Source organism: Budorcas taxicolor, chromosome X (assembly GCF_023091745.1).
Source record: "Budorcas taxicolor isolate Tak-1 chromosome X, Takin1.1, whole genome shotgun sequence".
Lineage (NCBI taxonomy): Eukaryota > Metazoa > Chordata > Mammalia > Artiodactyla > Bovidae > Budorcas > Budorcas taxicolor.
Window position 1 is genome coordinate 63,197,470 of NC_068935.1, and position 27,171 is coordinate 63,224,640.

The window sequence follows — 27,171 nt, forward strand, 5'->3', positions numbered from 1 at the left end:
CTGTTTTACATATGGTAGTGTATATATTTCCATGCTCTTCTCACCATTTTCTTCCTCCCCCCACCTTTTTTCCATAATTCTGTTCTCTATGTGTGTGTTTCCATTGTTGCCCTGCAGATAGGTTCATCAGTGCCATTTTCTAGATTCCCTATATATGTGTTAATATATGATATTTGTTTTTCTCTTTCTAACTTGCTTCACTCTCTTTAATAGGCTGTATGTTCATCTCCCTCATTAGCACTGACTCAAATGCATTCCTTTTTATGGCTGAATAATATTCCATTGTATATATGTACCACAGCTTCTTTATCCATTCATCTGTCGATGGACATCTAGGTTGCTTCCATGTCTTAGCTATTGTAAAGAGTGCTGCAATGAATGTTAGGATGAATGTGTCTTTTTCAAATATGGTTTCTTCAGTGGTTTTTAATCTCAGTTATTGCATTCTTCATTGCTGATTGTTTATTATTTAATTCTTCAAGGTCCTTGTTGAACATTTCTTGCATCTTCTCAATCTGTGTCTCTAGTCTATCCATGCCTCCATTTTATTTCCAGAAGTTTGGATCATCTCTACTGTCATTCTTCTGAATTCTTTTCCAGGTAAATTGCCTGTTTCCTGTTCAGTTGTTCAATCCTGTGGGTTTTAACCATGTTCCTTAATCTGCTGGATGTTCCTTTGTCATTTTCATTTTGTTTAATTTCTTTGTTTGATATCTCTTTTTTGCAGCTTGAAAGGCTGTAGGTCTTAACTATGGAGTCTGCCTCCCCTGAGTGGGATTGGACCAATGCCTTGTGAAAGTTTCCTGGTTGGGGGATTTGTATTTGTGTTCTGGTGGGTGAAGCTAGATCTTGTCTTTCTGAAGGGCAGTGGCTGGGTCTGGTAGTGTGGTTTGGGGTGTCTTTGGGTTCAGTATAGCTTTGGGCAGCCTGTCTTCCAAAGTACAAATTTGTGCCCCTATTTGGTTGAAGGATAAGCGAAGGGTGTTTGGCACTACAGCTTGCTGGCTTTTGGGTGTGGCTTAGTCTTAGTGAGGAGGTGGAAGCCTTAGGGAGGGCACTCACACATTAATGTTCTATGGGGCTGGGAGTTCTGTAGTGATCGAAAGTCCTGGAGTCGTTAGCCATCAGCCATTTCCTTCTCCAGGGGATCTTCCCCACCAAGGGATTAAAGCCAGGTCCCTTGCATTGCAGGCAGATTCCTTTTCTGTCTGAGCCTCTAGGGAAGCCCCTAGAGAATGCCTCACACCGATTAAATATTCAATAAATACGTGTTGAAAATGAAGAGTATAGTCATGAATAGCAGAGATTTGATTATCATGACGATAATTATTGTTATTTCACAAGTCTTTGCTGTCAGATTATAGCAGGAATGTGTATGGTAGGATGTAGGAACACAGTACAGTTTCCAACTGTGTGTTCATCTGAAAGTTTCGACGGGCAGGTCTTCAGTTACCTTCTAAAGACAGTGCCAGGATATTTCATTGCTTTATATTCTCCCTCTCTCTTTTGAACCTTCCTTCGCTTTCCCATCTACTTGTTATTGTTGAGTAGTTGATAAGTCATGTCAGCCTCTTTGTGATCCTGTGGACTGTGGCCCACCAGGCTCCTCTATCCATGGGATTTCCCAGCACCCCCCCCCCCAAAAAAAAGCCAGGTTTGAGGAAAGAGCACATGGGCAGAGACCTCTGAGGACAGAGGGATTGGAAAGCCCACCAGGATGGGATGAGTGTCAGAAAGCTTTGGGTTTATGCGAGGTCTGGGCAGGAACCACAGCTCCCAGGCCTGGCCATGGACACTGCCCAGCACCCCTTCTTCCTGCCATCTGTCTGCCATGCCCCACATTTGCCAGGACTGCTGGGGTCTAGACTGTGGTACTCGCTGGGTTCTAGACACAGCTGTCTGTGGGTGTGTGGGAGGGTTGGAGTGCTCCTAATGACTCATTACAACTCTGGAAATTTTGACCAAAAGACTGGGGTTAATCTGGCTCCAAGGAGCTGAGGGACCTATGTAGGTCCCAGGGCCAGAGGCCAGACCAGAAGGCTAAAGAAGGAGCCCAGAGGATTTCTTGAGAAACCTGTGAAATTGGTTATTAGGAAGCAGCACTGAAAAGACTACAAACAAAAACCTGATATAAACTAAAGTGTGAAACAAATGTAAGATATTGTTGTCAATGGTGTTTCATAGAAAGCTGGATTAAATGTTCCATAATCATCACGTTTATCCCAAAACTTTCAGTTGTATTTCCAACACACAGCATCACAACTTCATGGAAGATATGTTCCATTTAAAATGAGGGGTGACACTTTGCTGGGAAGGAGACTTGAGCTGGAATGTCCAACACCAGGGCACGTGGGGGCTTAGTAATATTTGTTCCCAAGTCCCTGGAGGGCTGGATCCTGCTGGGGAGTCTGGTCCAAGCCAGAACAAAGCAGACAGTAAACATTTAAAAAGGGTTCAATGCTGGGCACCCTACCAGGCTCTCTTGAACCCACCCCAGTTGAGCTGTGGGACCCAAGCCTGGTTAGGCTCCAGGGATAGGGTAGCAGCCGCAGTCAGGGAGGCTGAGGGAATAAAGTAGGCACTGGTTTTCTTTCCTTCTCTTTAATATCATGCCTGTGCTATGTTGTAGTGTAGTTTATTTGCAGTGCTGTGACTGTTGTTAGCATACAGCCAGCTGATTCAGATATGATGAATCTATGGGACATCTATAACCTTTGTTAGATTTTTGCCCTAGAAATCAACAGATAGCTGATTATCAGGCCCTTGTGGATTAGGCATGTGAGATTCAGGTTTTCTGTATACAGTGAAATATTATTTCTGTGGATGCTCTCCTAGAGTTACACATTTCTGGTTTAGAGATACAGATTTCTGTGTTTATGTAGAATGAAGGAAGAAAGGGTCCCTGGAAGGTCACCATGGCCATCCTGCAGGTACAGCATCAGGTGGGCTTCAGGAACCTTGTCCTAGAGCTCAAGGTGTAGGCGCAGGCTGCTGCCCTTTAGAAGGAGGAGGTGCTGTTCAGCGAGGTGCTGGCCTCTAACCTGGACCCCTCGGCCCTGACCCTCATATCCCGCCAGCTGGAGGTTGGCCTTGGGGGCTGCAGTTGGGGATTCTGTTCCTCCTTACTGAGAGATGGACCCTCAGTCAGCCTCAGGAAGGGTTGGTCATGGTTTCCTGGCCAGAGAACCCAAGCCCATGTGGAGCCATGGTTTCCTGGCTCCAGTGCCTTGAAGGTCTCCCCAGCCCCTCCCTGGCCTTCCAGCCATCCTAGTCCGAGTCCACTGCCTGCTGCAGCTTAGCCTCTTAGCCAAGGCCATGGCCATGGCCCCGATCTGCCTAGACACTAAGATGAGCTGGAAGAGGCCAAGGCAGGAGTGGAAGGCCCACAGTGGCCTGTGTGGCGGGTGCTGGGAAGGCTTCCCTGGGAGGCACTCCTGGGCACAGGCTGAGTATCTGTTCCCTGGTGTGTCTGTGGTGGTGTGTGCCATTACCCTGGGCCAGGCTCTCCCGGTCACTGGGCGCTGCCGGAAAGGGACAGACTAGGCCTCGGTGCCCAGGAGCCGGAAGGCCAGACTGCACCTGTCAGAGACCTTGCCCGGAGCTGGGCCTTGTCCCCTTGCCCTCTGACATGGGAGATGTCATAGAAAGAGTGGGTGATGTGGACAGGGGTATCTAGTGTGGCCAGGCCTGGCTTTGGGGTCCTGGCCAGCTGGGTGACCTGAGGCAGCTAGCCCCGAGGCTGGGTCCCCTCGGGGTCTGGGGGTGGACAAACACCGGTGTCTCGCTCCAAGGCCTTCCCACACCAGTCCTTCCTGTGTGGATGTCCCTGCAGTGGAGCCAGGCCACGGTTCCCTGACACCTTCCTCTCCTCAGACTTTCTGGAATCTAAGAATAGCACCATCAAGTACCTGCAGTATAAGTTGGCCCAGGTCTGCAGTGTGCCAGGAGACCCCAACCCTCCCTTATCCAGGAGCCCCCTGATCTTGTCTTCTGGGTCCTGACCTAGTCTGAGGCCATCTGTGCCTGCCCAGGGTCTCTGGGCCTGCATGTAGCCTGGCATCTTTGCTGCCACTGCCCAGTACACATCCTGCCTGGTGACCTGGGTCAACTTTGTTCTGGCAGTGTGCTGCTAGCCTGGCCTCTGCGGCCATTGTTGGGGGCGTGGGGTCCTCTCTGGTCCCTCAGGTGAACATCCATGTCCTCCAAGCAGGGGCAGTTGTGGCTCCAGCCTTTCTCAACCACTCACAGAGACTTCCCACACAGTGCTCTAACCCTGGTACCATCTGTCCTGTACTGAGCATCCCAGCTCCGCAGCCGAGCCCACAGCTCTGTCAGAGCTTGGCCTGTGGGGACACCAATACTGTGCTGCCTGCAGAGAGCAGACTCCTCACAAGTGTGACTCAGACATGAACCCCAGGTCTTGGAGACACAGGTTAAGGCAGTGCTGTCATGGGCCCTCATGCTCTGGTGACCAAATCCCCCAGTCTTCCCTGCCTTACCACCAACTTTGAAACATGCCCTTTGAAAAAGAGTAGGGGGACAGAGATCCTGCCTGCATGGGTCTTGCCAGCACTGTTACCCACATCTCAGATTTTCTTGGAAGGGGGAATGGAATAGATGGTGACAGACATGGCAGAGATGGTGGTCCCCAGGAAGGCAGGGATGGTGGGCCTGAGTGACAAATGCCCGAGGGGACCAGGAACTCTGAGTGCACCCCCTCTTCAGCCTCCCCAGCCAAGAATCAGGGACATTGAGGTCCCACATGTGAAGTGGTTGGGTAGCCCCCTGTGAAGTCTTTAGACTTGGATCAAACTTCTTCTGGACAGTAGGGAAGTCCCTGGCTATCATCCAGCTGAGCTGGGGAGTGTCTGTCACCTGCTCAGCTGGACCCATACTCCCGGGGGTGGAGACTCAGTGACTTCAATTCACTTTGCTTCAAAGGGTGGCTCTTTTCATGGGGTCTTTCCTTGATGGATTTGGTCTTGAGGACCCTAATCATTGGAGTGTGTCCTGCTTACTTTAATCATCCCCTGGTGCATCATGTGCTCTAAAAAGCTTTACATGCCTGTTCACACCACTAACCGCTGGGCAAACACTCTCCTTAAGGCTGGGACATTAAGAAGATGGGTGAATGCAGGCTTGTGGTCACTCTGACCTGTCACAGACCTCTCAGAGTCCTCCACTGGGTGAGTGAAGACTCATGTTCACTTTGGTGTGTCATAGGCCTCTCAGAGGCCATCTCCTGGGTGAGTGGAGGCTCGTGTTTGCTCTGGCCTGTCACAGATCTCTCAGAGGCTGTCTGCTGTGGGAATGCAGGCTCGTGGTTATTCTGGTCTGTCATAGACCTCTCAGGGGCTGTCCATTGGGTGAATGCAGCCTTGTGGTCACTGACTTGTCACAGACCTCTCAGAGGCCATCTGCTGTGTGAATGCAGGCTTGTGGTCACTCTGGTCTGTTATCGACCTCTCAGAGGCCATCTGCTGTGTGATCGTGGGCTTGGGGCACTCTAGTCTGTCATAGACCTCTCAGAGACCATGTGCTGGGTGAATGCAGGCTCATTTATTTCATTCAGTCTTAGTCCATTTAACATGCACTAGGAAGCCCTGGTTAAAAATACATCTCCAGTCAGACTCCTCACACCCTCGCACCCATGCATCTTCAGCCAGCCCACTCTCCCCTCATGTGTGGCAATGAACTGACCTCTGAGAAGACTCCCTGCTTCTGAATCTCCCCCAAAATGAACCAAAGCATCATCTTAGCACAAAGAATATGCTGCTTGCAGCTGAAAGTTGCATGGTTGTTTGGTCTCACCCAGGAAGACCCCTGGGGCCTGCACATGGACACGGGTGCTGAAGCTTCTGTGTTCCATCCAGCCTCCTTCCTCTCCCTGTGTGCTTCCTCCTACGACCACTGGCATGGCCTCTCTTCCTGGCCCTGGGGCTGCAGCACTGACTGGTCCCTTGCCTAGAATCCTTTCCCAGAGGTGTTATCTCTGCAGAGACCCTGCCCCACCATCCTACGCCATACCCCACCCTCTGCTCACGCTGATTCAAGGCACTTTTCCTGCACTGGTTTTCCTCAGAGCACCAGCCCCTGTCTGGTATGAAGCCCATGCTGCCCCAAGGCAGAGGTTCTGTCTGTTTCAGTGTGTGGAGCCCTGTCTGGTACAGAATATGAACTCACATGACAACAAGCTGAAACAGTAACTGAATGCAAATCACTGTACACATGTAACTTAGAAATGTAGATGTAATGAAGAAACAGGTAAAGGTGGGAGATCTGGTAGGTGCTAGAAAATTTGCCGGGAGCCAGTGTGAGGAATCCTGCCCGTGACAAGGTCATGAGGAAGGAAGCCTGACAAAATGCAAGGATGTGATCAAGCTTCAGGGGTTCCCCCTGGAATTTCCTGAGCATCCACCCCCCCAAAAAATAAGAATCTGCCTGCTATTCCACTCTTTTGATATTCTCTGGAAAAAGTCAAATCAGGGCTTTAGTCTTCTGCATTTGAAAGGGATGTTTCAGTTAAACCCCTCTGATAGCTCTCTAGCTTGCCTAACAGGTTCCCCGGACCTCTTACAGCTTGTGAATTGCTTACAGCCCCCCAACCGGAGAGGCACAAAGCTTAAAGCATCTTAAAGATACAGAGCCTTTTCTAAAGAGCTAAAAATCATATTGGTGACAGGTTTTCACTGTTGACTCAATGATTGCCGCCAGGCCTCCATATTCTTTATCTTTTAGGCACCTGGGAGGATGTTAATCAATGTAAACTGGATATGGAAAAAGATATATAATAGTTTTGATGTTAGCAACACTAAACTTTTGAGTTAATTACTTTTCTCTTTGTTATATATCACTGCACTCCTCTTGTGTCCTTGCTATGTAAGAATATAACTTCATTTAGTGCTTTCTGAGAGTGGCACCAGACTTTGGGAAGATCAACACAAATAAGTCTTCTGGTTGACAAACCTTTATCAGAAAAAAGGCTGTAAAATGTTAATTGGCCCTTTTGGCCGGAAGATGATGTAAATTACCTAAGACTTGTGTATACAACTAGGTATGCAGAGAGAAAAGCCTGGTTTTGATAAGAGTCTGGGCTGCTAATGCTGCATAACTTTGTGTTACCCATTGATCTCCATGTTTTATCAAAAGTATAAAAGGCCTTCTGAACAATAGAGGACAGGGCCAGTCGCTGGACTGGTTTCCCCCGTGTTTCCTCTCTAATTTCTGGCTGAATTCCCATCTGGGGCGTGGAGGCTCACCATGTATACTTACTTGTCCCGGCTTTTAAGATCCACATGAGGGGGAGCCCAAGGTGGGGCACCCCCTGATATTCAAGAGGACGCCGGTGGCCTAACGTAGATGGTGCAAGCTCCTTGTCTGGAACTTTATTGGCTTCCCACGTAAACCAAGTTATTCAGCCTTCTTTCTCCACTTAATTTCCCTACTATACTATTTCTTCCTAATCTAATCTTATATTAATAAATAAATAAGTTTTCCTCGCCAACGCTGTCCCCGCTTCGAATTTCCTGGATCCACCGGGGCTGGACCCCGGCAAAAACTTACTTTTAGCTTCTAAGCCTTTCGGCAGAAGGTAATGTTACATATTTTTTTTTTGCGTGAAATACTGAAAATTAGAACTAGCATTTTAAAATAAATATTTTTCATAAGTCATATGAAATGAATCAAATTCTGAGGCATTTTAATCGCAACTTGACTGACTTGAGACTGGATTGTACTGTGCTTCAGAATTGGACCAGGGAAGCTCCCCAGGATGGAGTGGGGCACTGGAAGAGGGGTGGTCCTCACCTCTCCCAGCTGTGAGCTCACTCTTCCCCCTGCTGTCACACTTGATGCCAAGTTCCTCACCATAAACGTCCCCATACCAGACCAGCAGCTCACAGCCCAGCATAACCACCTGGCAGGTTTGGTAGAAGATCTGCCCGTGATACTGCAAAGTCACCAGGTTCTGCTTCTCATAGTGTTGGGCACAGTTCACATACCTGAGGTCGAGGCCGGGAAAAGGAAAGAAACCACAGGTGATGAGTCCCTGCCACTGTCAGGCCATGCCCAGCTCCTTGCCTTCAGGCTCTGAGGCCATGATGGCTCCCACCACCCCTCATGGGGACCTTCTGTTCACACCTTTGACCATGGTGTGTGAATCCCTATTTTCAGATCCTGTTTCCTGTCCTCTTCCTGGCTGGAATGCTTTTCTCTCCTTACCTAATTAGCCATTTTCCAGAGCCCAGTTCCAGACTTGTGTCCACCTGGACTCTCCATAAGACTGGTGACCTCCAGCTCCTCTAAACTGTAAATTAAGTTCTCTTTCATTCCACAGGACTTGGTGCTCCTAGGCTAGCATGAACCCCTCAGCACTCACCCCAGCTGCCTTCTCTTCGAGGCTTTTCTCCAATCTCCCCATGTGTATCCAGGGTCCTATTCACTTGCCCACTTCCTCCCATGGAAACTTGGAGAGTGCTCTGACATAGCTTGAGACACAGAACAGTAATCGTTTATTCACTTTCTGCCTGCCCTGATGAAAGGAGAGGCCCTCAGAGAACGGCCATGCTCATGGTCATTCTGCCCCTCATTCTTTCCCAGACATCAGGGCCCACTTCTCACTGGAACTGAGCCTGGGGAGGTTGTTGCCCATGTGGACTCAAGGTCTCCCGTGTTAGGTTATCCTAACTGTGCAGTTATTCAAAAATAGAAAAATTAAGGTTACTATTCCTAAAATTAATTGGTTAATGTCTATCTTCAGTATGTTCTCCAAAAGAACATGGGTTGTGTGGTTTGCTTCAGTAATGAAGTTCACTGTCCACACTGGGGCATAGAGTGCTTGGTAAGTGTCAAGTGAGTTAAAGTGTCCTTTGTGAATCTAGACTCCTCAAGTTGTTTTCAAGTACCTCCGTTTTGTTGAGTGTATAGACTTATATTTTAAGGGCACATGCTATATTTTTCTTTCTTTCTAATGTATTTTGAAATGAAAGAGCATGATATAGAGGGGAAAGATGAAAGAAGATGTCAAAGCTATTGAGGGAGACAGGTTGAGAAGGAAAGGGGTGTGGACTTGAGGGAGGAGCAACAGCAGCAACTGCAGACTCACTGCACTCACCTCACCCAGTTGGCCAAACACGTGTCCTTTCCATCCACATACTCATAGCAATTTCTCCCTTTGGTGATCTGAGTGTCAGAAAAGGGATACAAGCTTTCTTCTCTCTTTTATTTTATTCTTTTTTTTTTTTTTGGTGGAAGTAATAGAAGAACTATTTCCCTGCGCTGTCATTCTGCTCTTCAGCTTGCATGAATTCAGCTGCCAGTCAGACCACATGGTAAGCTCCTTAATCATCATTTTAAGTCTGAGTCTATTGGCACATTGAAGGCAAGGGCTCCACAAGTGAGGAGTCACTTCTGTATGCCTGTACCACTGTCTCCCACCTTCTTCTGATCTTTAGATAGAAGTCCTGTGTTCATGCCCAGTGCACACAGTACACAGGGCTGACCATGTCACTGCCAACCATGTCATCATCATCCGTGTCCTCACATGTTGACATGAAGTACCCCTCCCACCACCACACACAAACAATTAGAAGCCAGAGGACAGGGAAAGAGGGTTATTTCTCACAAGCCAGGAGTATCCACTGTTGGCGGCCTCTTCATGGTCTGTGATCTGGCCCTTCTAGGGGCCAGAGTGCAGGCCCAGAGGCAGATCAGACATGTCGTTCCACACTCCAAGCCCAGCCTCAGGGATGCCTGACAGTCTGATACTTAACCCAGGGGGCAGAGTGAGGGCTGAGTGGTTGGCATGCCCCTTTTCCACTGCAGAGTCCTTTACAAAGGTTGGGGGCCTGTGGGCAGCACAGCTGTTGATGAAAAAGTTCTGACACTCTTAACAATCTGGAGGTGAGAGCAATAGGGATGGGGAGAGGTATAGTGATGCTGCTTGTTGTAAAGACCTTCAGAAAGAACTGGGGCACTCACGTCATTTGGCCTCGATCCTGTACCCCATGTCATAGAGGAAGGGGATGATTGGAGCACAAAATGGTGAAGTGAGGTTATTGGACCAAGGCCTCATAATCCCTTCTCCGTGAGTGGGCCAGTGGGGTCACTCACAGAGGCAGCTGTCATCCTGGGGCTCACTGACCTCTTGGTACACATGGCCCTTTCTTTCTCGTAGATTGTGCCTCTTCACTCCAGTCTCATTTCTTCTGAGTTCTAAGATGGAGAACAGAAGCTAAGCAAGGCTGGTGGGGTCTGGAGAGCTAGTCACTGTTTTATCAGAAACTGTGAGATCTCCTACTTGTCCATCTATACACTTTGTCAAAATTTTTTATATTTATTTTTCAAACTTTTACTTTTGTAGTTTTTGTTTTAATGTCACATTATTTATTTATTGGCCATGCTGCATGGCTTGTGGGATCTTAGTTCCCTGACCAGGAATGGAACCCACACCTCTTGCAGTGGAAGCCTGGAGTCTTAACCACTTAACCACCAGGAAGTCCCTTGTCTATACTTTGTTTGTTCTGTCTTTACTGATTCAGGAGACTGAGGCTCCACACTGACCATAGATGCCCAGTTCAGTGTTAACTTCCTGCACTTCTTGTTAGTAGGATTTACTTCCCAATCTTCTTACTTAGGAAATAGTTCACTGACACATCTACTGAGTAAATAAATGTTAAAGGGCACATGACACATAAGGCATTGAACAGAAGTCTGGGCATAAACACTAACAAAGTGTGGTCCCTATTATCACAGCTGGATTTATTGAACTACTTGTATGTGTCAGCAGTTTTACATTTAATTTAATGCTTTCAAACACTGTATGAGTTATGTATCCTTATCTTCACTTTACAGATGAACAATCAGGACCTCAGAAAATGTATAAAATTTTCCTCAGGCCCCAGTGCTAACTTCATGTCTCAGATCAGTCCACCTTAAACCTATGCCTACCCAAAGTTCACACCACACACCTAGGCCATACTTACTACCTTTTATACAGGGACTAGAGGAACTAATTAGAGCAACTCCCCAAATTTTCTGTTACTGACTTTTTGCCTGGAGTGCTGTCCAGGGGTCCTTGTTTCTCGGGGAGGGGCCACTGGTTTCTGAGCCCACTCAGAGCCACTTGTCTTCAGCAATTTTGCTGCTCCTGGCAATTGCTTCAAACTAGACACCTTACTTGATGGTCCCCTGAACATTCCCTTGCATGTGAGTAAAAGGCAACATGCATTTCTTTAGTTCTTTAGGACTGTATGAAGTGTTTTCACATGCATGGCTTTAGTTAATACTTTGACAATTCTTGGAAATACCTGGAGGAGGGGGGGTCTGAACACTGGAGTGTAAAACAAGGACCTAAGTGGGTACCGAATCAAAACTAGAATTCATATCTTAAGGTTCTTTCCCTTCAGCTTTCTGCATAAACGTGAGAGCAAGGCAGGGAGAATAGCTGGAGGTCAAGGAAAGAAGAGGGTATGGGCTCATAAAGCAATCTGGGGGTTTTTCTATTAATTAGTGGACCTTTGATGGATGAGGAACTATGGAAAATTACAGAGGGGACAAAACACATCTGGAAAATAAGCTGACAAAGCAGTGAGACTGAGAAAAGACAATCGGCAGAAACACATTTAGACAATAAAGAAAATGAGTTGAACATTGCAGGTTGCCATGTCTTAGAGACAATGTTTGAATTAAAGTAACTGGCCTCATCAATTCTGCTTGAAGAAGGCTGTATGATTAGCTGGTTCTCCTCAGTTTCCTGATCCATAAATTGGTATACATTCTAATTTTTAATGTTACAGTGGACATGAAATTTAATAACATTCAACAAATCATTATGTGAGCTATTTATACAGTATGAATTTGAGCGTACACCCTTGCCATTAATATATCCCCTCAACTGCCTCTATATTTGAAGTTTAGTTCACAACTACTATCTTCAGCATTCCTTGACCTTCTTATTCCTACATGAATGTTTAAATGTGGAGTCAGTCATTCACAAAACATTCATGGGGCCCTCAGGGGCTTTGAGCTGGGCCTGGACTTCTGAGAATTAATGGGTATGGGCTACGCTCTCAAAGCTCACAACACAGGGGCAGGCTAAACAAATGATTCCAAATAGAAGAGTTGCTGATTTAGAGCTCAGAGGAAGGACTTGTTACTTCCCCCTATAAGAATGTCCAGATGATGAGTTTCTACTCAAAAGCAGGTAACCTATGTGAAGTCCTTCAGTTATTTTCTTATTTGTTGTTTTTGAGTCATAAACCTGAGGTCTGTCACAGCTGTGAGTTACTTCCTCTTATTGGAGTGGGAGTCTCTGAGGTAGGGATCATGTCGCCTTCTTCATCTTGGACCATTGACTCTACAAACTGCCCAACATGTCCTTAAGCTTCTTCATTTTGGACTGTCCACTCTACAAACTGCTCCGCATGCCCTTAAGCTTCTTCGCCTTGGACCATCCACTCTAAAAAGTGCCCAAAATGTCCTTAAGCTTCATCATCTTGGACCATCCACTCTACAAATTCTCCAACATGTCCTTAAGCTTCTTCATCTTGGACTCCCCACTCTACAAACTGCCCAACATGACCTTAAACTTCCCTTAGTCAGATGTCTTAGCACATCCCTAACTAGCACAGCACAAAAGAACTGAGGTTGAAAACATCTCTCAGATGAATGATATAAAGATGTATGAATAAGATATATCAATAAACTTTACTGAGCTATGAAAATTTTAACCAGCTTGTAAGGGGTTTAGAGAAGGTGCTTTGGATTAGATTGCACTACCAGTGATACATAATCAAACATTTTTTTTTAACCTCAGTTTCTTGATCTATAATGGTGATAGCTATATACATACTTATAGGTACTGTAGGATTGTTTTAAGGTTTAAGTAAGTTTATTCACATAAAATGCTGAAAGTCTGAAATATTGTGTAAATAATGTAACAAATAGAACAGGCTACTACTGTCGCTGTTCTTACTAACTATAAAGATGGTGATGATATCAGACATTGTGCTAAAGATTTGGGATAGGAAGGCAGCAGTCTCCAGGATCTCTGTGCTTTCTCCTCTTCTCACCTGTGACTGGATCCATGAGGAGTCTTTTTTGTCAACAGGATTTGGGAAATACCTTCTGATGTTTACTGTGCTCCACTCTGAAGGCCATCCGAGAAGGATTACCTAGAAAATGATGAGAAACTGTTTTGGTTGTTAAATGTTTCCAAACTCTGGGCATTCTAATTAAGGACACAGAATTCTGAGCCAGAGTGACAAGGACAAGGATTAGCAAAGGAGGAATGGAAAGTTATTTCTGTATCATCAACTCCTATGCTTCCACTGGAAGCATTACGTACTTTTCTTAAAATTAAAAAAAAAAAAAATATATATATGAAACTTCATCTGTGCTTCATCTGATGTCCATGAAGTATCTAACAAATTTACTAGGCTTTCATGACAAAAATACTCAACAAAATAGAAATAGAATGAAGTGACTGCAGTATAATAAAGGTCAATATGAAAAGTCTATCTCTAACATCACAGTCATCAATGAAAAGCTGAAAACTTCTAAGGTCAAGAAAAAAAAGGCAAGGATGCCCATTCTCAACACTTCTATTCAACATAATATTAGAAGTCCTAGGAAGGTCATTAGATTAGAAAAGGAAACCAAAGGCTACCATTTGGAAAGAAAGAAGTAAAATTATGTCTGTTCACAGAGGACATGATTTTACATGCAGAAAATCTTTAAAATTCCACACACACAAAAACACCTGCACAGAAAGTTGCACAGTACAAAATCAATATTCAAATGTCTTTCCATGCATGAACAATGAACATTCCAGAAAGGAAAATAAGAAAACAATCCTATTTATTTTTTTAAAGCCATAGTCAAGAGCTAAGTTTGAATTTTTAAAAATTATATTTATTTATTTATTTTAATTGGAGGCTAATTACTTTTTTTTGAGGCTAATTACTTAACAATATTGTATTGGTTTTACCATACATCAACATGAATCCACCATGGGTGTACACGTGTTCCCCATCCTGAATCCCCCTCCCACCTCCTTCCCCATTTATTTATTTGTGCCAGGTCTTTGTTGTGGCATGAGGGATCTAGTTCTTTGACCTGGGATTGAACACAAGTTCTATGCATTGGGAGTGTGGAGTCTTAGCCACTGGACCACCAGAGAAGTCCTGATAATCTTATTTATAATAGTATCAAAAAGAATGAAATAATTGGGAGTAAACTTAAGGAGATGAAAGACTTATACATTGAAAACTAAAAAGTATTGCTCAAATGAATCTGACACAAGTAAATAGAAAGGCATCTCACATTTATGGATTTGGAGACTTAATATTATTAAGCTGTTCATACTACCCAAAGCAATTTAAAGATTCAATGCAATTTCTATTAAAATCCCAATGGAATTTTTTTCAGATATAGAAAGTCCATCCTACAGTTAATACGGAATCTCAGAGGACCCCAAATAGGCAAAACAATCTTAGAAAGAAGAGCAAAGCTGGAGGCCTCTGGTTTCAGAACATATTACAAAGGTACAAGAACCAAAAAGTGTAGTTTTGGGCATAAAGTGCGTGCTTAGTGGCTCAGTCATGTTGACTCTTTGTGACGTTTTGGCTTGTAGCCCACCAGGCTCCTCTGTCCAGGGGATTACTCAGGCAAGAATACTGGAAAGGGTTGCCATTTCCTTCTCCAGGGGAGCTTCTTAACTCACGGATTGAACCCACATCATCTGTGTCTCCTGCACTGACGGCAGATCTTTCACCTGCTGAGCCACTGAGGAAGCCCACTGGCATAAAGACAGACATACCAATCAGTGGAACAGCATAGACAGCCAGAAATAAACTCTTGGATACATGGGAGGGTGTATCAAGGGTGTCAAGACAACAGGGAAAGTTTAATCCTTGTAATGAATGGCGCTGGGGAAACAAAATATCCATATGCAAAATAATGAAGATCTTACATCATGAAGAAAAATCAACTCAGAATGGATTAAAGACCTAAAGGTAAGACTTGATAAGACTCTTAGAAGAAAACAAGGGTGAAGCTTCATGACATTGAATCAGCAATGATTTCTAGGGTATGATACCAAGTGCACAAGTATTAGTAACAACGTAAAAATGGACAAATGCGACTATGTTAATCTTAAAACCTCTGTGCAGCAAAGGACTTAGAGTGAAATGGATGAATAGAGTGAAACAAAGGAACAGAGTGAAAGATCACCTACAAGATGGTAGAAAATATTTGTAAAATATGTATCTGATAAGGGGTTAGTAAGCATACACCAATATAAAGCCTACCTATAAGCCAGGAAGAGAACCTTATTGACCATGATGGCACCCTGATATCAAAATCCACGCTCCAGCATTGGAAGAAAACAAATTTCTGTGGTTTAAGCCATGCAGTCTGATTCATTATGGCAGCCTTAGCTGATGAACATAGTGGGAGAAGAAATTGAATAGACATTTCTCCAAAGAAGATCCACAAATGGCCAACAAACATATGAAAAGATGCTCAATATTACTAATCAATAGGGAAATACAAATTAAAACCACAACGGAAATTATCTCATAGCTTCTGTGATGGCAATATGAATAAAAAGACAATAGCAAGTTTGGTAAGGATATGGAGAAATTGGAACCCTTATACACTATTGTTGGAAATGTAAAATGTTGCAACCTTTACAGAAAACAGTATGGAGTTTCCTCAGAAAATCAGAACTGCTGTATGATCTAGCAATCCAATTCTAGTGTATATTTCCATAAAAAGTTGAAAGCAAGATCTTGAATAAATTGTGTGCACATCTATGGCCATTGCAGCATTATTCCCAGCTGGCAAGACGTGGAAGCAATCTAAATGTTCATTGGTGGATAAACAGATAAAGATTATATATATCATATATATTATATACACATGCACACAAATGGAATGTTTTGAAGCCTTAAAAAAGAATTTTGTCATATGCTACCTCAGGGATGAGCCTTGATGATATTATGCTAATTGAAATGAACCAATCAAAAAAAGAAAAATATCGCATGATTCCACTTCTGTGAGGTATCTAAGTTAATCAAATCCAGGAAAACAGAATGGTTGCCAAGGACTATGAGGAGGAAGAATTGGAGAATTGTTGCTCAGTGGGTGTAGGGCTTCAGTCACGCAAGATGAAAAAGTTCTACAAATTTGCTGTAGAGCAATGAGCACATAGTTAGCAATAGTGTATCATAAACTCAGAAATTAAGAAGGTTAATAAAGATGTGTAGAGGTATGGTGAACCGTGGGGTGTGTATTCCCTATGAAGAATCTCTCTTCATGTCAAAGCCTTTGGTTTTCATGTCTTTAATAACGTAAGGGAACAGATGGACTTCCCTGGTGGCACAATGGATGAGAATCTGCCTGCCGATGCAGAGGACACATGTTCGATTTCTGGTCCAGGAAGATTCCACTTTCTGTGGGGCAACTAAGCCTGTGTGTCACAAACTACTGAGCCTGCATGTGCTCTGCAATGAGAAGCCAGTCACCACAACCAGAGAAAGCCCATGCACAGCAAAGAAGACCCAGTGCAGCCAAAACTAAATAAATGATTTTTAAAAATCTGGGAGAACAGAAATCCATGGATGGAGAATCCTAGAACTACATAAATTGTTTTTCCAGTCTAGGCAGATTACCTCTTCTAAACTCTCTGAGCAGCAGAAGAGGAACTGAGCTGCTCACTTCTATTTTATAATGAGTGTACTTCATTTTTTATTTACCTGAGGCTGTCTCTGGTCAGTGAAATGTGGGAAAGATCAGGGAGAATAAATAGTTCTCTCAAACCCTTTCCCAGAATCAAAACAAAGAATTAGTTTCACCTTAGGGTAAGAAGATCATGTGGTGTTATTTTTTATGCACACATAAATAATGTATCTTGACATATTAATCATTTCCTCTTCCAAGAGATTCAATCCAATAACATAATTATTATTATTTTTTTACTTTTACAGTTTAATTTGCAAACAGAATTTTTATAACAAATTATTTTTAACCAAATCATATCTTGAAAACTGTTTATATAGAAAACCCAGGGAATAAAGTGAATTGTTCATTGTGGAAGGCTTTAAATTACATTAGTACAGTAGAAAATACAGGAGGTAGAAGATAACTGAAAAGACTAATGCAACATCAGATTCAAATCTATAGCTCCTGTAGCTACTTAAAACATGGTTTTAGAAACTAAATCCAACATTTCCAGTAACCATAGAAACAGTTAAAATAAAATTTGCCATGAAAGCCCTTATATCATGCTTGATATAGGGAGGTAGGAAGATGTAAGAACCAGGACACATGAGACATGACATTTTATCTACAACTCCTGTTTGCTTTACTGAGGGTGTAGTTTCAAAATTCAGTCACCTTCTTCAGCTTCAGACTCAGATTCTTCTTCAGCATTTTTGAGCCACTCTACAAACTTTTTCATTTGCTCAAGGAAGACACTCTTCCCCTTGGCAACGTGTGCATCTTTATACCATTTTAGAATGGGTTCTTCACGCAGAACTTCAGCTTTATAAAAAAGCACCACTATTTTCTGGAAGGCTTGCATGAAATGAGTGTTTCATAGCAGTACTCCTGAATCTTCAGTAACAGAGTCAGCTCAGACTGACCTTGAGTTGTAAAGGCAGCAAGTAGAGGGCTGTATTGCTTCAAGTGCTTGATGGCTTGCTCTGCCACAAGCTCCTCCTTTTTGTTCCATTCCACAGTGCTCATTACGCTGGACCATACTATTCCAATGACAATGGGTTCTGGGATGTTGTTGTTGTTTTTTTTTCATTTCTTCCTTGACATACAAAATTATATCCTTAAATGGATCACCACGGGACATCTGTTCTTGAAGTTCTTTCTGGAGTTCCTTACGAGCTCCTATGGTTTGCTGATTCCGAACATATTCTGAAAGCTCTTTCAAGCCTGCCTCAGTAAAATACTTTGTGAAGTGTTCAACGCTTTGTTTATTGGCAGGAAAATGTTTCATCAGTCTGTTATCCATGCTCACTTTCTGAAGACTTGCAGCTACTGCATTGATATCTTTTTCATTTACAGGAAAAGCTGCTGAAACCCCTTCTTTAACCAAATTCTCATTGTAAAGGCTATTAAGAACGGATGCATTAAGTGTTTCATTAGCCAGAAGAACACCAGTCGACATAGCCAGCTTGTTCTTTTCTGACTCTGAAAAACCCTTTAAGAACAGCAGCAGCTTTTTAACTTCATCTTCAAAACCTTTCTCCAGGTATTTGTAGCGCCTGATTAACTTGTTAAAAACCTTAGCAAATGCTTGCATAGTCTCTAGGTCTTCTTGTGCTGCAAACACACAGACATCTGTACGCATCATGTCATCTGCCAGTGTACCACCTGGGGCCAGCATTCTGCCAGCCACCAGAATGTCAGAGTTTCTGCATATCCTCGATAATCAAGTTTTGCTCCAGAAAGTGAAAGTGAAGTCGCTCAGTCACGTCCAACTCTTTGCGACCTCGTGGACTGTAGCCCTTCAGGCTCCTCTGTCCATGGGATTCTCCAGGCAAGAATACTGGAGTGGGTTGCCGTTTCCTTCTCCAGGGGATCTTCCCGACCCAGGGATCGAACCCAGGTCTCCCGCATTGCGGGTAGACGCTTTAACCTCTGAGCCAATCAGTACCAATTTCAGTTAAGCCTTGAATAATGCAGGCTTGAAACTGAGTGGGGCCAAAACTCTCTTTTTCATCTCTTTTTCTGGTTTTAAAACGCTGGCCTGATAGTGTTGGATTTTGCTGCTTTTGATTATTCATAAAAGACACCCGAATTTCAGGCGGTGAGAAAAGAGCCAGAAACCCCAGAGGTGGCAGCAACTGCAGCAGTGTCTCCTCTGCTACCGGAACTAATGCGAGGAGGAGGAGGAGGAGGGAAGAGATGCCACCCCCCCCCCCCCAATAACAGAATTATTATGAGATTAGCATTAAAAATCTCTTTGGTGAATTTGTAGTCTAAGGTTTCTTTAATTGCCTTTGATTAAGAATGTTTAGCAAAAATAATTCTTTTTAAAAAGAATGATGGATTTTAAACAAAAAACTTTTGAGAATTACACTAGAAAATCTATATATTCACCTTCATTCAGGCTTATGTCAATATTCAGCCACAACCACTTCAGAATGCTGAAAATTATATTTTTCTTTTTTCTTTTTTTTTGCTAATGGCTGAGATGCAGTTGAGACCTTAGCCCAGGCTGGTTTCAGGAAGACACCTCTACATCCTCCTGGCCCCTCACCTTGCTGCCTTGGTGTCCATTCTTCATCAGAATCGTCAGTGTCATCTACCTGGGGTTTGATGACTTGTTTGCAGTGATGCATGAAAGCTGGTTGAAACCTGGAAAGAAGCAAAATAGATGTTCTAAGAAGGAGGCACAAAGCACAGAAGCAATGGAAAGTGTTACAAAGTCAGGGAAATAAGTAGGATGGGCCGGGAGAATGTAAAACAAGGCAAGAGGTGAGCTCTGCACTGCCAAGTTCAACCCCACTTTGGTAAAACAATAAAAATTTCCTCCAGGTTAGTCTCCACACAAAAGGGAACTGTGGGCAGATGAAGCCACCTAAGAGAGGGCCAAGCAAACACTGAAGCTGAAGACCTGTTTCATGTTTCCCAGGCTCACAGGCACCCAGCACTTCCTGTTACCTATAGCGAGCAGCACTTCGTAGTTCCTTTTCACATTCTTATATTGGATTTTTTCCCATTCTCCCATATCTGCCCATTCTTCCTTGGAGAAGCATATGGAAATGTCTTAGAAAGCATGTCTGGCCTAAGGAAAATAATAGATTTCATCAGTGACTTACTAATATAAGTCAGACCTTAGAGCTGACTTCTCTACCTTTTGTGCAGGGAGTAGCCTGAAGCTACTGGATGGTCTCTGTGAGACAGGGACAAAGACTTTCCTTCTCACCTGTGTCCTACTTAACTGAACAAATACTGAGCATTTCCCTAACTCTCCCTGGACACAGCAGTTGATGATGCTAGTTTCCTGTTTTGTCCCACTCCACCCCACTGTCTCAGACAGGACCAGGCATTTTCATCCTGTTTACGTTCACAGAGAAGTTCACTCAGCTACCCAGGCAAGCAGTCTGTGATCCTTCAGGGACCGGTGCCGTGTCCTTCCTTAGAGCTGGATTACAGCCCAGCTTTGCCTTCTCTGCCTCTCACCGTGGGCTTCCACTCTGTTCTCCCAGCATCTCCCTCAGTGCTCTCCTCTGGAGACCTGTTTGGGCTCATGGCCATGGGACTCCCTCAATGCCAAGGTGCCTATGGAAGAAGAAGATGCTGAGATAGCCCAGACCACTGTCCAGAGCCTGGTCTGTCTTCCTTGGGTGGAGTGTCCAGGGCAGGAAGGTGTGGGGAAAGTCGGAGTGAGGCTGTTGGTGGGGTGGATGGATCCTGACCGGCTATGACAGGCCACCCTAATGTGAAGAAGATTTGGTTCCTTTGGTTCCCCTACAATTCAGCCCCTCTGAGGAAAAAGCACTGGGAGGATGTGTATGTGGGTGACAGAGGGAGTCCTGAGGAGACCTGGAAGCCCCTAACTGGTGGCCTGGGGTCAGGCTGAAATCAGGGCTCTGTTCCAGTGCAGGAAAGGGAACATTTCTTCAAGAAGGACTTTGAGGATCTCTGCCTGGGGACTCGGAAAAATCTGGGCCTAACATGAGTTCTACGTTTAAGGGACAAGTCACTCCACTTGAGAAGATCTGGGACACATGGGGTGAAGGAACTGGGATCTTCAGACAGAGGGGACTGGGGATCTTTTGGCTGATGTAGAATGCACAGGGTGAGAGAAATTGGGATCTTTGAGGCTGAGGAAATCAGAGGTTTCGAATTAAGGGGCTTTAGGTCTCTGACAAGCAGGACAGTGGAGGTCTTGAGGACAAAGAGTTTTAAGAGTTCCCAGGCTGAGGTATTCAGGGTCTCCAAGGTAAAGGAAATTTGGTCTCTCTGCAGGTGCTATCTTTAGGGTGTTTCAAGCTGAGGGGAACTGGGGTTACTCTAGGTATTTGAGATTCGCAGCATTAGGGGATTTGGTATTTCTGCCGATGAAGGGACTTGTGGTCCCTGAAGCTGACAAGATGTGAGCTCCCTTCAGGTTAGGACCCAGGTTCTTCAAAGCTGATGGGATTTGGGGCTATCAATAACCTCAGATATGCAGATGACACCACCCTTATGGCAGAAAGTGAAGAGGAACTAAAAAGCCTCTTGATGAAAGTGAAAGAGGAGAGTGAAAAAGTTGGCTTAAAGCTCAACATTCAGAAAAGTAAGATCATGGCATCTGGTCCCATCACTTCATGGGAAATAGATGGGGAAACAGTGGAAACAGTGTCAGACTTTTTTTGGGGGGGCTCCGAAATCCCTGCAGATGGTGACTGGAATGAGGGAGTACAGGAGGGGGAACTTGCATCCCCAGTGAGACCCTCTCAGCAAAGCTGGGGCTGGGTTGGGCTTAGAGGATGTGACTGAGAGTTTGCTTAAAAGGATGCCACCTTTAGAGGACCTCCTGCAGTGTAAATTTCAGGGCTACATAGCAACTAAGTGCAGAGCATGATGGCTGAGCTGATGGCTGTGGATCCTGCAGGCTGAACGCTGACTCTGAACATTGGAAGATTGTCTAGAGTCACAGGATGTGCTTGCTGTCTCTGCTGAGATGATCTCAATGGGGACCCAGGTTCCCCTCTTACTCTCCAGAAGGTATCAAACTGCAGCCAATCCCCACAGTAAGCCCTGAGGAAACTTGGGAAAGAAGAATATCTGCTTTCTAGCAGCAATCAAAGTGCAGATACCCCCCACAGTAAGCCCTAAGGAAACTCCTGAAGGAAAACAATATGTGCTTTCTATCAGCCATCAGACTGCAGCCATTTCTCATGGTGAGCCCTGAAGAAACTAGGGAAGGAGAAGAATACCTGCTCTCTACCAGCCATCAGACTGCAGCCACTTCCCAAGGTGATTCCTAAGGAAACTCGGGAAGAAGACAGGATACTGGTCCCAGGTGGTAAGGTGTGCATCAAAGGGAACGATTTCACTGAGATGGCTGGTGCATCTTCGCATACATAGAAAAGTGCTAAATTCCTTAACTTTAGATGCTACCTTCTGGGTTTGAATTCCTAAAAGATTCTTACTGAATAAAACATAACTGTTAACACTTATGTTATAAATATTTTTATGTCTAAACATATGAAGTAGAGACTTTCAGAACACTGGCACCAGTGGTGGGCACACCCCAAAAGATGTAACTCATGGAGAAATTAGAACAGTTATCACCCCTTTCTCCATAAGACTGTGGAATGGACACTGACCCTGGGGAATTGTTACAGGGAAGAACAAAATCTGACTCCACGTTGAATGTTTTACTTTAACCTTTGTTTCCTGTTGGTTTATATACTACAGGGATACTGTTCATACGTAATGGCCTGCCTCAGGAAACTCTGACTGTCTGCCTTTGTTCAGGACCTGTCCACTTGTGGATGGCTACAGGAAGGGAGAAAGTAACACATCTCCTCCCGAGACTGGCCATTCCAGGAGATATTTGCCAGAATAATGGCCTTTTTACTTTATTTTATCACCTCCCCAGCTCTGTGTTCTATAAAAGAACTGGCATCCAGACCCTTACAAGATGGTTTCTTCGAGATATTAGTCTGCTATCTTCTCAGTCTGACAGCTTTCCAAGTAAATTCATATTCCAGGCCTCAGCACCTTGCCTCTGATTTATTGGCCTGTTGTGAGACAAGCAGAGGGAGCTTGGATTTGGGAACAATCCCACATGCCTTGCAGTCAAAAAATCAAAACATAAAACCGAAGCAATATTGTAACAAATTCAATAAAGTCTCTGAAAACGGACCATATCGAAAAGATCTGAAACCAAAACCCGAAAGGAACTCAGTGGTTGTGTGAAATATTTATAAAGGAGTTAGTGCCCCTCTTGCCCATACGCCCTGAAGCGACACTGGACAGTTAGGCTCTGTCCATCAGAACACCCTCTCCATACCCCAGGTGGAGGTGCTCTGCCCCCAATGCCCTGGGTCTCAGGTGGTAGAAGAGACACAATCTAGAGTGTCTCTTTTCTGGTTCAGGGGAACATCACGCTAGCCACCCTGTCTCCCTGCCCATAATAAATAAGGAGAGTTGTTTGCACCTGGGAGAGTGATGTTGTGGGCACCTGGACTGCCTTGTCTTTGTGAGATTTGATGTGACAACAACACAGAAAGAGAACCAGCCAAGAAGGATCCAGTCAGGAGTAAACCCCTCATTACAGGGACCCTGTGAGACCCAAGCAGTCACTCTGCCCACCCTGCTCTGACTTTTGGGAACTGGCCTTTGTCATTCTCTGGGCAGGAGGTGGAAAGGACAACCCAGTGTCTCTTCCACCTCCTGAGACCCAGGTGGGCACTGGGGGCAGCAGCACCTCCACCTGGAGTCCAGAGAGGGTGTCCTGAATGGACAGGGCCTAACCATTCAATGAGGCTGGCCCTTGTCCATAGTGCACTGACCTGCTACAGGGTCTTAGGGGCCAGTGGGACCCACATTCTTTCTTTCCTGTACCATCCAGAGCCTGGCCGGCTGGTCCCTCCTTCCCTGTCACCCTCAACTGGTGTCTTATTCATTGTCTTCGATAGACTCAGGTCTTTCCTGGAAGGGAAAGGGACCTTTTGTGGTCACCACATCTCTTGGTGTGCTGTCAGGAGGCACTGGCAGTCGCTTCCCTATCTCTGGTCTCCTGACCCTCCTCACCTGCCTCATCTCCGTCTACCTCTGGAGCATTTGCGCATGTGTGTGTGCATGTGCACATGCACACATGAGCAGATTTATTAGCTAGGCCTGATTCCCTGGCTTTCTCTGTACTCCTGCTGGGATTTTGGGCACCACTTTTGCAGTCGAAGAGGTGCGAGTAGATGCAATGTGTTTTGTCACAGAGCCTTTGTTTATACTGCAGCCTTTTAAAGTGAGCACTACTCAGTGAGCCTTCCCATAGCCTCTGTTGGGCATCTGTCTCCTCCTCCTCCATGCAGTGTGTGCATTGCTCCTCTTGCTCTTTCTAGTGCATCACGCAGCAAACCACCTTCTGCTGTTGTGAGGGACATTTGTTCAGCAAAGGGATGGGGCTTTGGCATAGACAGAAAGCCCTGCAGTGGGAGTCCTGGGTTCAACTCTGCTAGCTGTTTCTTGTGAACAGCTTCCGAACATCCTGGAGGCTCAGTAACCAATCATTTAAAATGGAGGAAGTAGAGGAGTTTTTCTTTGTTTGTTTTTGCAGTAGATGAAGAAATGGGTGTGAGGCATCCTGCCTGGATCTGTGTGTTTAGGGCTGACTTGGTAAAGAGAAACCTGTATGCAGGTCAGGAAGCAACAGTTAGAACAAGACATGGAACAACACACTGGTTCCAAATAGGAAAAGGAGTACTTTAAGGCTGCATACTGTCACCCTGATTATTTAACTTATATGCAGAGTACATCATGAGAAGCACTGGGCTGCAGGAAGTACAAGCTGGAAACAAGATTGCCGGGAGAAATATCAATAACCTCAGATATGCAGATGACAGTACCCTTATGGCAGAAAGTGAAGAAGAACTAAAGAGCCTCTTGATGAAAGTGAAAGAGGAGAGTGAAAAAGTTGGCTTAAAGCTCAACATTCAGAAAAGTAAGATCGTGGCATCCAGTCCCATCACTTCATGGCAAATAGATGGGGAAACAGTGGAAACAGTGGCTGACTTTATTTATTTATTTTTTGGCTCCGAAATCACTGCAAATGTTGATTGCAGCCATGAAATGAAAAGACATTTGCTCCTTTGAAGAAAAGTTAAGACCAACATAGACAGCATATTAAAAAGCAGATACATTACTTTGTCAACAAAGGTCCGTCTAGTCAAGGCTATGGTTTTTCCAGTAGTCATTTATGGATGTGAGAGTTGGGGTATAAAGAAAATTGAGCACCGAAGAATTGATGCTTTTGAACTGTGGTGTTGGAGAAGACTCTTGAGAGTCCCTTGGACTGCAAGGGGATCCAACCAGTCCATCCTAAAGGAGATCAGTCCTGGGTGTTCATTGGAAGGACTGATGTTGAAGCTGAGACTCCAATACTTTGGCCACCTGATGCGAAGAGCTACCTCATTTGAAAAGACCATTTATGCTCGGAAAGACTGAGGGCAGGAGGAGAAGGGGACAACAGAGGATGAGATGGTTGGATGGCATTACCGACTCAATGGACATGATTTTGTATGGACTCTGGGGGTTGGTGATGGACAGGGAGGCTTGGAGTGCTGCCAACCATTGAGTCGCAAAGAGTGACACGCCTGAGTGACTGGTAAAGTGGTTGCTGTGTAGGTGCTCAGGGCATGTCTTCTCACCCCTAAAGGGGGTGTGGGGTGGATCTTTTATGAAGGAAATCGGTTTGTAGAAGCTAATTTTAGAATTCCTAATGGTCTGACCGGGAAGATGAGACTGTGCCTGGGCCAACCAGGAAAACCAACACTTTGTGATTCCTTCTAGGAACAGTTGGGACCCCAGGAGGCAGCGGCAGTTGTCCTTGAGCTCTGCAGACGGTGCTGATGCCAAGTGCACCCAAGAGGAAGGAAAATACTGAAGTGAAACAGGAGGCATGGCCTGTGTCATCCAGAAGGTGCCAGAACCTGAGCTGCCTTCCAGGAAGCTGCACACTTGGGCTTCAGGCCCTGACTACCAGGTCCCATGGGCACAGGGGAGTGGGGGGGATTCTGTGCCCACTTAGGTGGGGGACAGGCATGTGTGTGAGTACACACACAAGCCCTTTCCAAGTTCAGTTGACCAGAGATCCAAGGCAGAGACTCCAGCAGGTCACCTGAAAGGCTGTTTTGTGCATTTACAATGAACAGGAAGGGCTGGAGCCAGGGAATTTTCAGGAGCCCATCACGGGTGGGGGAGTGCAGGAGGAGTCTCAACCTGCTCAGAGAACACTGAGTAGTGGCCAGCTTGGGGATTCAATGTGGTGTGTACCTGGTCACTACAGACAGAGTCTAACTCTTTCAGATAGACATTCAATTAGGTTTCACTGAGTTCAGTGGTCTGGTCGGTTTTCAGAAAAATTCTAAGTGGACATTTCTCTCTTTTTCTAAGCTATTTTAAATTGGAGGATATTTGCTTTACAGTATTGTCTTGTTTTTTTTTTTTTTCCCTATTTCTGAATCAATCATAGGTATACATATGTCCCCTCACTCTTGAACCTCCCTCCTTTTTTGTTTGTTTGTTTGTTTTTTGAATGCACTGTGTAGCATGTGGGATCTAGTTCCCTGCCCAGAGACTGAACTCCAGCCCCCTGCATTGGAAGTGCAGAGTATTAACAACTGGACCTCCAGGGAAGTCCCAAGGAAGTCCCTCTTGTTTTTTAGAGTTAAAAATTATTCTTTTCAGATTTCGAGAGCAGTCACAAACTTACAGAAAACTTGGTGTAATACACATAATATTTTTTCCTGAGCCATTTGAAGAGTAAGTTGCTAGTCTAATCAGGCTCTGTCACCACAGGACGCCTCTTAGGTAAGCACAGTCAAGTCTAGAAGCTAGCATTGACATACCACTGCCATCTTGTCCTCAGACCCTGTCCCACTGTCCCCACTGTCCAGTTGATGGTCTTGATGCACAGGAAACTGGGTCAGGGTCAGGCGTCCTTCAGCATCCCTCAGCCTTTGCTTAACTTTCCTGAGGTTGAAGCTCTGGAAGATCAGAAGCCAACTGCTTTGTGCAGTGTGCCTCAAGTCGGGTTTGTCTGGAGCTTCCTCGTGGTAAGGTTCAAGGCTTCCCTTTTTGGCTAGAGTCTCTCAGAACTGGCATTGACTCTTCTCATTGCTCCCACATGAGTGAACCTGGTCCCTCTCTGCCTGCTGTGACAGCCTTACTTTGATCTCAGGATTGAGGTGGTGGCTACTGGGTTTCACAACATGGAGCTTTCACATGCACTTCAGATTCATAATTGATAGCAGTTTTGCAGCTAGTTACTTTAAGACTATGAATATCCTGTTTCTCATCAAATTTTTAATTAATTAATTAATTAATTTTATTAATTAATGAATATTAATTGTTTCTTTGGATGTTCAGGCTGTCTTTGGTTTGGGAGCTTCAGGCTTGCAGCCTTGTGCTTTTCACATGGCTCTATTATTTTTTGAG

At 44.8% G+C, this 27,171-nt stretch overlaps 2 pseudogenes; both read right to left on the minus strand.

Moving 5' to 3' along the window:
• LOC128069473 (histone-lysine N-methyltransferase PRDM7-like) overlaps window positions 1-20,271 on the minus strand; it is a 99,432-nt pseudogene extending 79,161 nt beyond the window's left edge.
• LOC128070054 (eIF5-mimic protein 2-like) lies at window positions 17,280-18,800 on the minus strand (annotated as a pseudogene).
• Window positions 20,272-27,171: the final 6,900 nt, after the last annotated feature.